This window comes from Panicum hallii, chromosome 8 (assembly GCF_002211085.1).
Source record: "Panicum hallii strain FIL2 chromosome 8, PHallii_v3.1, whole genome shotgun sequence".
NCBI classification, from domain to species: domain Eukaryota; kingdom Viridiplantae; phylum Streptophyta; class Magnoliopsida; order Poales; family Poaceae; genus Panicum; species Panicum hallii.
In genome coordinates, this window is record NC_038049.1 from 34,930,729 (window position 1) to 34,939,740 (window position 9,012).

The window sequence follows — 9,012 nt, forward strand, 5'->3', positions numbered from 1 at the left end:
ATCGTCAAAATACACGTAATATGAGGTCCGAACAGAAGCAAGCATAGCACGTCAAGAATTACGCTGCAACACTCTACATAAAGATTCTATAACAATGGTGAACCCTTTTTATATCTAAATGGAGGACTTCTCATGAGGTTCCATATTTTTGCACTTGCAATAGGACTGATTATGATATCCTTTATAGTTGCTGAAATACAATTTACATTGTCTAGTGAATTAATATACTATTTATCTATAATTTTTGTTGCCCGTAGCAACGAATGGGTATGAACCTAGTTACTATAAAAAATGTACTAACACATCCACACCACCCATTAATAAGTATATAAATCAGTATGCATCACCAAGTAGTGAATGTATACATGACAAACTGGCATTCGTCGTTATCGCAAAAACGGACTGGCATTCGTGCATGGGAACCAAGAAGTCTGACTACAGTTTCGCAGAAAAGCAGGGGTCGAGCCGTGAAAAATGTGGCGGGCTGGACGCGGGAAACAACCGAGGCAAGAGGGGCATTACCGGCAAAATCTCCCTGATCCCAGTCTTGGTGTCTCCAACGCCGGCCCGGCGCGCGTTCTGTCCAAGGAGAACAAGAGCGTCCGTCGATTCCTGCGTGCCTAGCTAGCTCATCTCTCGAAAAGAAACACGTCGCCAAGAGTAATGGAGGCCTACTCTTCTGAGTCGTCTCCTCCGAATCCGATCCCCAAGCTGCCGATGACACCTGCTCCGCCGGTGGTCGGCCATCACCGGGCAGCGACGGGCCTGGGCGGTCTACCTCAGTTATGTGTTGGAGGCAAGGCTAATCTCACACTGCAGGCCAGCCATGCGGCGGGTGACATGGCCGAGTACGCACCTCTCCTTACAATTCTAAATGTGTATGCAGATGCAGCTGTGACAGCCATCATACATGTTAGTGTCTTGCATGCATAGATGTGATGAATAGAACTGCTTGGAAAAATCTTTACCACCAGTAGAAAGCATGAAACCCTGCCGTGCTAACACATCTAGCAGTGAGTAGTGCAAGATCGAGCAGATACTATAGCTTAGTGACAGGCGAAGCTGATTTGTGAAAAGTGAAATGTTCTTAGTACCTTTACACGTTTCGTCTACTGAAATGTCACTAAGCAATGCCCTGATGATATGTAAAGAAGGAAGCTAATAACCACATCAATAACAAGTGATAGATCTGGTTAATTCGCAGCGCAGTTCCGTTAATAACTGAGGTTGTATCCGATAATAATTGTGTTTTGCTATCAGTTCGGAATTCACGTACTTCCAGTAGCATACAATTCCGTTGCAACCATATATTTAAAGCATCAGTTCAGTTATGAGCTAACTACTGTCCAAGTGAATACAATCCTTTAATCTTAATTAGTTGTACATGAACTGTACGAACATTTCTGTACATATAGCATTAGTCTAAGCATGTAAGTAATTTGTTAGCTAGTTTCTTTCTACTTAATTATCAGAGATAGGAATGCAAGTTATATATATTTTGGATCATTGGGTCGATCAAAAAAGTTGATAAAATGAACTTGAATGGTATTCTGCGTAAATAATTTGGGAGGAGAAATGAACTAAAGTGGTATGCTATTGTAATTAATTAGCTGAACCAAAAATACTATTGGGTACCCATTTACATCCTTAACCAGTGATGCCCCTGTTTTGCACTAATGTCTTCTCTTTATTTCACTTTCAGCAACTATTTGTGTACATTTTCGGTTGAGGATATAATGTATTTAGATTAATAATGAACCAGCCATACATATAGCTTTGGAGAAAATCTATTAATGTCTCCCCAATACCTTTTTCCCATGACAAAGAACAGAATAATATCCTACTCTATGCATCGATGCATGGATGCAAACAAATGGGTGTCCAGTTTTCCACTTATCACACATAACAATCCAAATACCCAGCAGAGTTTTGGAAACAGGCATCAAGCACACATCTACCCTGTTGCTAAATATTTAAAAATATTCGGCAAAAATCTCCAGGCCACACCAATAGTATGACGATGACTTGGTTTGTTCTTCTCCTGTTGCAATAAGGACTTGAATCATAACCAAAATGTTCCATATTGTAGATAATAACCTGTATAAGATTACCCTTTTACATTGCCAAAACAAATATACAATAGCATGCATTTCAGTCAACTACAATTCACAGCAATGAGTAGCAGCCCGAGCTAGAATTTCATGTTTAATATTTGATCCCATCCGATCCCTATTAGCCAGTTCCCAAACATATTGGCTATCAAAATTTAAGGTTCTAAATCAAAAACTATGTGAATATATATATCTCCAAATAAACTAAGCAAACTGTCACAAGAGAGATCAGATGCTTGATATTCCTATATCGCCTCTTAAAAAACAATATCCTGCAGTAACATTGGCATACCTGACAGCTGCATTGAATCCAATCACAACATTTGTTCTATGCGTCAATGTAAGGATTTTTAACAAAGTGGGTAATGGTATATGGGGGGAAGTCTATCTTTAGCAGTGTGCAACATTAGCACCAACTTTAGATCAGTTTTCTACTTTCAAAAATTTGAAACCAACTTATTTTCCAATTAGGCCTTTTGACAAACAAACTAGTTTAGATTAAGTTGTTAGTTTAGATTTAGGAGGTTGATATTTATTTAAGGGCCTAGGGTGACATAACTGAAACATAAGTTGATCACAGACACTTGATAGTAGTGTTAACGAGATTATATATATGTTCTGTTTCCTTGACTGTTCTTTTGCATGCTAATTGTTGGGGGTACAGGCTAAAAGATTCAACTGCTAAACCTGTTTGGGACGTGCTCATGATGCAAGGCAGCACAGGAGGAAGTAGCAGCAACCCTGTGACAGCTGATCAGAATGCCAACAACGAGTCGTTCATATTGGACTCTGGCGCCTCGGTTCACGCCACAGGCAACCGGGCCGTCCTCTCTGACATCAAGGCCGTCCTTCAGCCGGAGGATACGGTCCTTTGCATGGCCAACGGCTCGACTCTGACCGCACAAGAGAGTGGCACCGTGCGTCATGACAACATCACGCTGGTCGGCGTCCTTTATGCCCCTGGTCTGGACATAAACGCCGTCTCTGTGTCGAAGCTCGGCGAACAGGGCTACACCGTCGAGTTCACTCGGACCACGTGCTTCATCCGGGATGCCATCACCGGCGACCTTGTTGGGAAAGGACACCTCGTCGCTGGGCTGTACGAGCTTGATTTTCTGGAGGGCCCCCGCGCTTGACCAGGCCAGGTGCCCGCTGGGGACGAGCTAGAGGATACTGGCGGCTGGTCATGGTAGATCAGGAGGATCATGGTGAAATATGGGTGTCGAACTTGGTGTGTGAATATATCTGGGGTTGTTGCGTCCTAAATAAAATGTTACATTAAGTCTTCGCTCAGTGTATTGTGTGTACCATGCATGGCTATGATGATTGATTTAAGAGGATTAGCTCTAGCAGCTGAGATAAGCTTCTTGTTAGCACGGACCACACAAAATTTGTGTACCTTGTTGGTGTGTATGTATTGTTGCCCATTCGAAGAGATGACACATGTTACTTTGATTAAGGTCCATCTATCTATATCATACATATACATATACATTAAGGCCTGCCAATCAATGCTATACATGTCAAGATTCTGTTTGAAGTATCATCTTTCCATCGGACGATGGAAGTATTAGTTCAATTGTATATATTAAAATTAGTCATCTATCTATATGTTTGAAGTATTAGTCCACATGGCTTGGACACTTGTACCATCTAATAGGAAAATTAGTTCAATTGCATCAAAACATCTCATGGATTAACATAAATAAATGAAGTATTAAAATTAGAAACCATGACATCTTTCACCAGTATTAAAGTGTACCACCAGATCCTTCAGTGGAATATATTAAAAACTAGCATGTTAGCCCACTCAAATAGCGTGGCAATATGTTTTAATCATAATATATTTGATTGGAGGTACACACATATCTTATATACCCGAAAACCTAAAGCCTTGGTGCTACCCTTGACTATGTCCATTATTATAGCAAAATGGATGTCGATACCATCAGTTTGATGTTCTTTTTCCTAACTTAGTATTGTATAAACATGCAGTTTCATTATGTTATTTCCTTTGATATCAATGTTTATCTTTTTTCTCTTAATTCTAGGTATTACTCCTTATGAACAATATCACGTAGGCACCAATATAATACAAACACAACAAAATAAGCGACATATGTATTCTTTTTATCACTGTCGCAAACTCAAAATCAATGACATCATTATAAGCTTCCTCATCCCTTTCAAAAAAGTATTCACTTCTTCAACACTTTATATTACAAAATATCAGTAAAATATATTGATTATTTTAAATTTATTTTTTCCAATGGATGGGGCACTTTTTTATTTTTTATCTGAAATTTAGTTATGATGGCATTGTTGCCGAGACAAACTTATTTGTACAGACATCGTCATCCATTACCCTAACTAAAACTAAAAGTATATGAGAGGCTCGATTTAGTCTCCAGGTGAGTACGGATCGGCCTAATTTGTAAACTATATCGTGACACCATATTTTTTACTAAAAAATTTAGTTATTGTTTATGGGAATCAAATTAACTTCCTTGATATTGTTGTAAACTTATTCATTTATCTTGTATTATACTAGCAGAAATGCCCATGCATTGCTATGGGTTCTTATCCGCTTCAAAGTTATCATCAACTGCTTTGAGTCCTAGTTCATGTTTCATAGTGTTAGATCACTTTCCAAAGCTACACTTAATGCATTTTAACCTCTTGGGCCTTCACATTTTTGTTCCATAACGGAAAAAATATCAATCCTTCCATACCAGACAAAGAAAGCAACCTAAGTGTTATGACATAAAAATACTTGGGGTTGCAATTGTGTGAAATATAGCCGTGAACTCAATTTTCAAACAAAATGATGAATAGCTACTGCAGAAAGGTAAGTTTAACTCACCTGTTGAGCTCAGTATTGCTGCTATTCCTACAATCTTTGCTAACTTTTCTTCTTCTCCTTCCCAAAATTCCGCACAAGGAAAATGAAAGATGTAGATAAGTTGACACAAGGAAAGAGGTTCATAGATTTTAAACCAGGTGCTAACTTGACGAAACATTATTAAAAAAAATATAGAGGTTCTGGATGTACGTAAATTATGTGATCCCCTTTTCCTGTGATACGAAATTTTTGCAGCTAGGAAAGCACCCAAGCTCTACCAAGCTGCAGGTACACCAGCTCCATTGAATCAAGAAACAGCTCCTGCTCATCAATTTGCCTACACGATTCTTTCCCCAAAAACCAAAGCAGCTGCCCGCCACACATCTTCTCTCCTCAATCCAAGAAAATAGCAGCACATGCGCCAGCTATTCTCCCTCCTCTGAATCTCCACCTAGTAGGCCACATCAGCAGCTTATCCATGGATGATGGATCTCCTCCAAGCCAGAGCAGAGCATGCCTTCTATTTCTGCAAACCAGCAATAGACGGCAGCCTATCCGTATCCTTTGCATATCCTCGGCTACTTGTCCTCCATCCGTATACTCATCTTTACCTTGTAGGTTGTATATAAAAAGGAGCACAATGCTGATCCTCACGGTCGGAGCAGATGGACATGGTAGCTGTGGGCAACGATGGGAAACGGAGCCACGGAGGAGTGATTGGACGACTTGGACGGAGGCAGGGAGGTGGTGGGCAAGGGCTGAGGAGCCGTCGACGAGGGCATACACAACTGGGGCCTAATCTTCTCTGAGGCAGAGGAGGTTGTGGCTGCGGTGGCTTGAAGAGGCAGAGGATGAGGGTCGCGGAGGAGTCAGATGGCAGCGAGAGGAGGAGTATGTTACAGGAAAATAGTGTAATTTCGTCGGCTAGAAAACGACGAAAATAGGCCTAAAGCCGTCGAAAATAGCTATTTTCATTAGTCGGCCGACGAAATTAGGCCGACGAAAATAATGGAAATATTTTCGTCGGCTCTGCTGGGCGACGAAAATAGATCAAGTCTTTTCATCGGCTAGCCAGGCCGACGAAAATACTGGGATCCTGCTAAAAAAACAGCTGCATGTAATAGCAGTTATAAAACGCAATCATTCATAAGCAGTTATTTAACATATCCATTAGTAGAATTATGAAATACATCATCACACAATCATCAAATACATCCAATAAGTACAATCATGAAATCCATAGTCTAAATGACATATATATGTCAACGAAACGCGAAAATACAAATCAAGGAGGGGTAATATTTGTCCGCTGCCGCAGTCACCTCCAGAAATGTTACGCGCTGTCGATGGTGGCGTGGACGGGCTGGCAGAAACTCCTCGAAGATGAGTACTTATCGAACCGTGATTATAAATAAAGTTAAATCTATTTAGTATGTATATATAAGAAAATTTGAGCATTGCTAGTTATATGATATAATTACCACTTGTATGGTACAAAAGTCGACGGTGGAGGAGGAGGAGGCGAAGGAAGAGGTGGCAAATTAAATTGTGATCCAAGGGTAGCCGCTAGCATTTCCTAAAAATCGATAGTAGATCAAGTATCTTATAGCAATGAAAAGTGCACAAGGACTTGAAAAATATCAAACTTGCGTAGTACCTGAATCTGTCGTTGCTGAGCGAAAAAACCTTGTTTGTACTCGTGTTGTTGCCTTGCCCACTCCTCTTACCTCTGCATCGCCTCTCTATGCTGCCTTATCTCCTCCTGTAGTCGACTTTCCCTTTCACTTTTCCGTTGGTAGCCCCGAGAATTCTGAGAGGACTGAGAATACCTTGCCTCACTCAAAGCACCACTTGTATCAATAACGCCATTCAACATGCTGAACCTGCCATGTTTCTTCCCTCCCCCGCTTGAGTATAAGGCATCGACATCCACATCACTCCTCCTCCAATCGTACTCCTCCCCATGACGTGCCACCATTTTATCACCATATCTCGCCTACCATTCAGGCAACTAATAATAAGATTATATTCGAATCATCGCTTAATTCAAATCAAATTATTTTACTAACCAGAGTCTGTGTGGCATTCTCACTGCAAAGCAAGTCTGGCTGTGTAGGATCTGCGCCGTGGTGGCCTCGAATGTATGTCTCAATATAGCTTGGGGCCACCCCACTTTGTGCCTTCTCGCAAAGAAGAAATTGTGATATTGCAAGTAAGTATATAATAATCAAATTGAAATAATAAACACCTACCATTCGACGAGCCAAACGAAGGTATCCATCAGCCCCATATCTTTGTGTAACCCGTGGTCCTACTTGACGATTAGCTCTCTTTATCCTGAATTTTTCCACAAAGCTAGATGAAGCCCAATAAGCACAAAGTGCTCGCCAAACATCCGGACACTTTCTCAACCAAGGCAAACCGCTAATATCAACTTGAAGGTACTCATCCTCTCGGAGATATATCTCAGAAGCACCCAGTTTCTTATTCATATCTTGCAGCTTTATTTTTTATAGTATAAACAAATGCATTGTATACCAGCATTGGACATCATGTCCCTTACCACCTTCGTCGTTGCCTTGTCGAACGAAAAATGAGCCCTATGTTGTAGGCACTGCTCCTCCCCCTCCGGCAAACGATACCTCTTCTAAAAAGGAAAATAAATTTGTTAGACAACTTATAAAATCAAATAGATAGTAGTTATACAAGTTAGAAAAGTTATGATAAAAAAGTACCCAGAACTCATTCTAAACTCTCGCTGCAGTCGTGACGCCCTGATCATCCGATTGCAGCTTATAGTGCTCCCACTTCAATGCAGGCTGAAGCACACCTCCAATTGTGACCATTCCTGGGTAGTGAAACTGACAAAGTGCTCCCAATGTTGCATTCACAGGTCTTAACCTATTTCTTCCCCCCAACAAATATCGTCCCACTATCTACAATTAGAACATGATATCCATCATATTTCTTACTTGAACTATATAATATATTAAATCAAACAATCACAATAATAAAATATATTACGTACCAATCCCCATGGGGTCTAATCCGTCGACGATTTGCCGGATTGGTTGCTATAGGAGTCATCACATTGTTGCCTCTAAATCGAAATGCACTATATTAGTTAGCTAGCTCATATAAAATTTTTCATGAAATGATCATAAATATCTGAACACAGGTTGTGCAGCAGTATCCTTCTTTTCCTCCTCCTCTGCATCTCCATCTCTATCCTCGCACTCTTCTCTGTCCTCGCACCCATCTCCCTCTCCACTACCTCCATCTCCATCGCCATCCACATTCGCGACATATTCTTCCTCATCCGCACCCCTACCTTCCTCTTCTTGCTGTTCAAAGATAAGTATATATTTATTGCTATTAAAGAAATTAAATTACACATGCAAACTACATATGACTTACTTGCACAGCCTCGTCTAGATATCACTGAAATGCACTTCTTCGGCTTAGGTGAGAACTGCTGCCTCTAAAGAGAGAAGGCCTATCTGAAGATGCGGAGCCATCATTCTTCTTTGCCTGACTCCTTGAAGATGAGGATACATCCTTCTTTCCCTTTAGAGAGTGCACAAATGACCTCATCCTGAAAAAATAAAATATGGTTAGTTAATATCATATAAAGCAATGGTAAATAAAAGATAACAAGTTTCATAACAACAATTAGAAAATAAAATACTATTAAAAAAACTAGTTTTTACATCACATTACTTGTTAAAAGTCCTCGGGGTCATCTTCTTCAGCTACGGAGTCACCATGAGTAGTACCATGCCTCGGTTCATATGTTGTGAACATTACTTTGCTTGCATGACGTGGCCGTTTTTTCTTTCGGACCTCAGGAACTATTACATCACCGGTGTCACCATCTAATCTGTCAAGTGCCATCCCAATATCAACTTCAAAGAGTCCATTACACTCATCTTCCTGAAATGCTTCAGGAACAGTACGATCAAGCTCACATTCATCGTAACCTTCATCTCCAGGAATAGGCAATCGACCTAGAGGACATATTCTCTGAATAATCCACCATGGTTCTAAACTTTCCGAACG

General features: G+C 40.5%; 2 long non-coding RNA genes across 2 annotated transcripts; both read right to left on the reverse strand.

Annotated features, from left to right (window-relative positions):
• Positions 1-6,506: 6,506 nt before the first annotated feature.
• Positions 6,507-7,066, reverse strand: LOC112901918. Its single transcript, XR_003230433.1, has 3 exons — positions 7,023-7,066; positions 6,611-6,949; positions 6,507-6,529 (listed from the first exon to the last, which is right to left on the reverse strand). It is a non-coding gene; the product is annotated as an uncharacterized LOC112901918 (long non-coding RNA).
• A 146-nt stretch (positions 7,067-7,212) lies between these two features.
• LOC112903606 lies at positions 7,213-8,511 on the reverse strand. The gene is made up of 4 exons (XR_003230827.1): positions 8,371-8,511; positions 7,982-8,297; positions 7,689-7,889; positions 7,213-7,600 (listed from the first exon to the last, which is right to left on the reverse strand). It is a non-coding gene; the product is annotated as an uncharacterized LOC112903606 (long non-coding RNA).
• Positions 8,512-9,012: the final 501 nt, after the last annotated feature.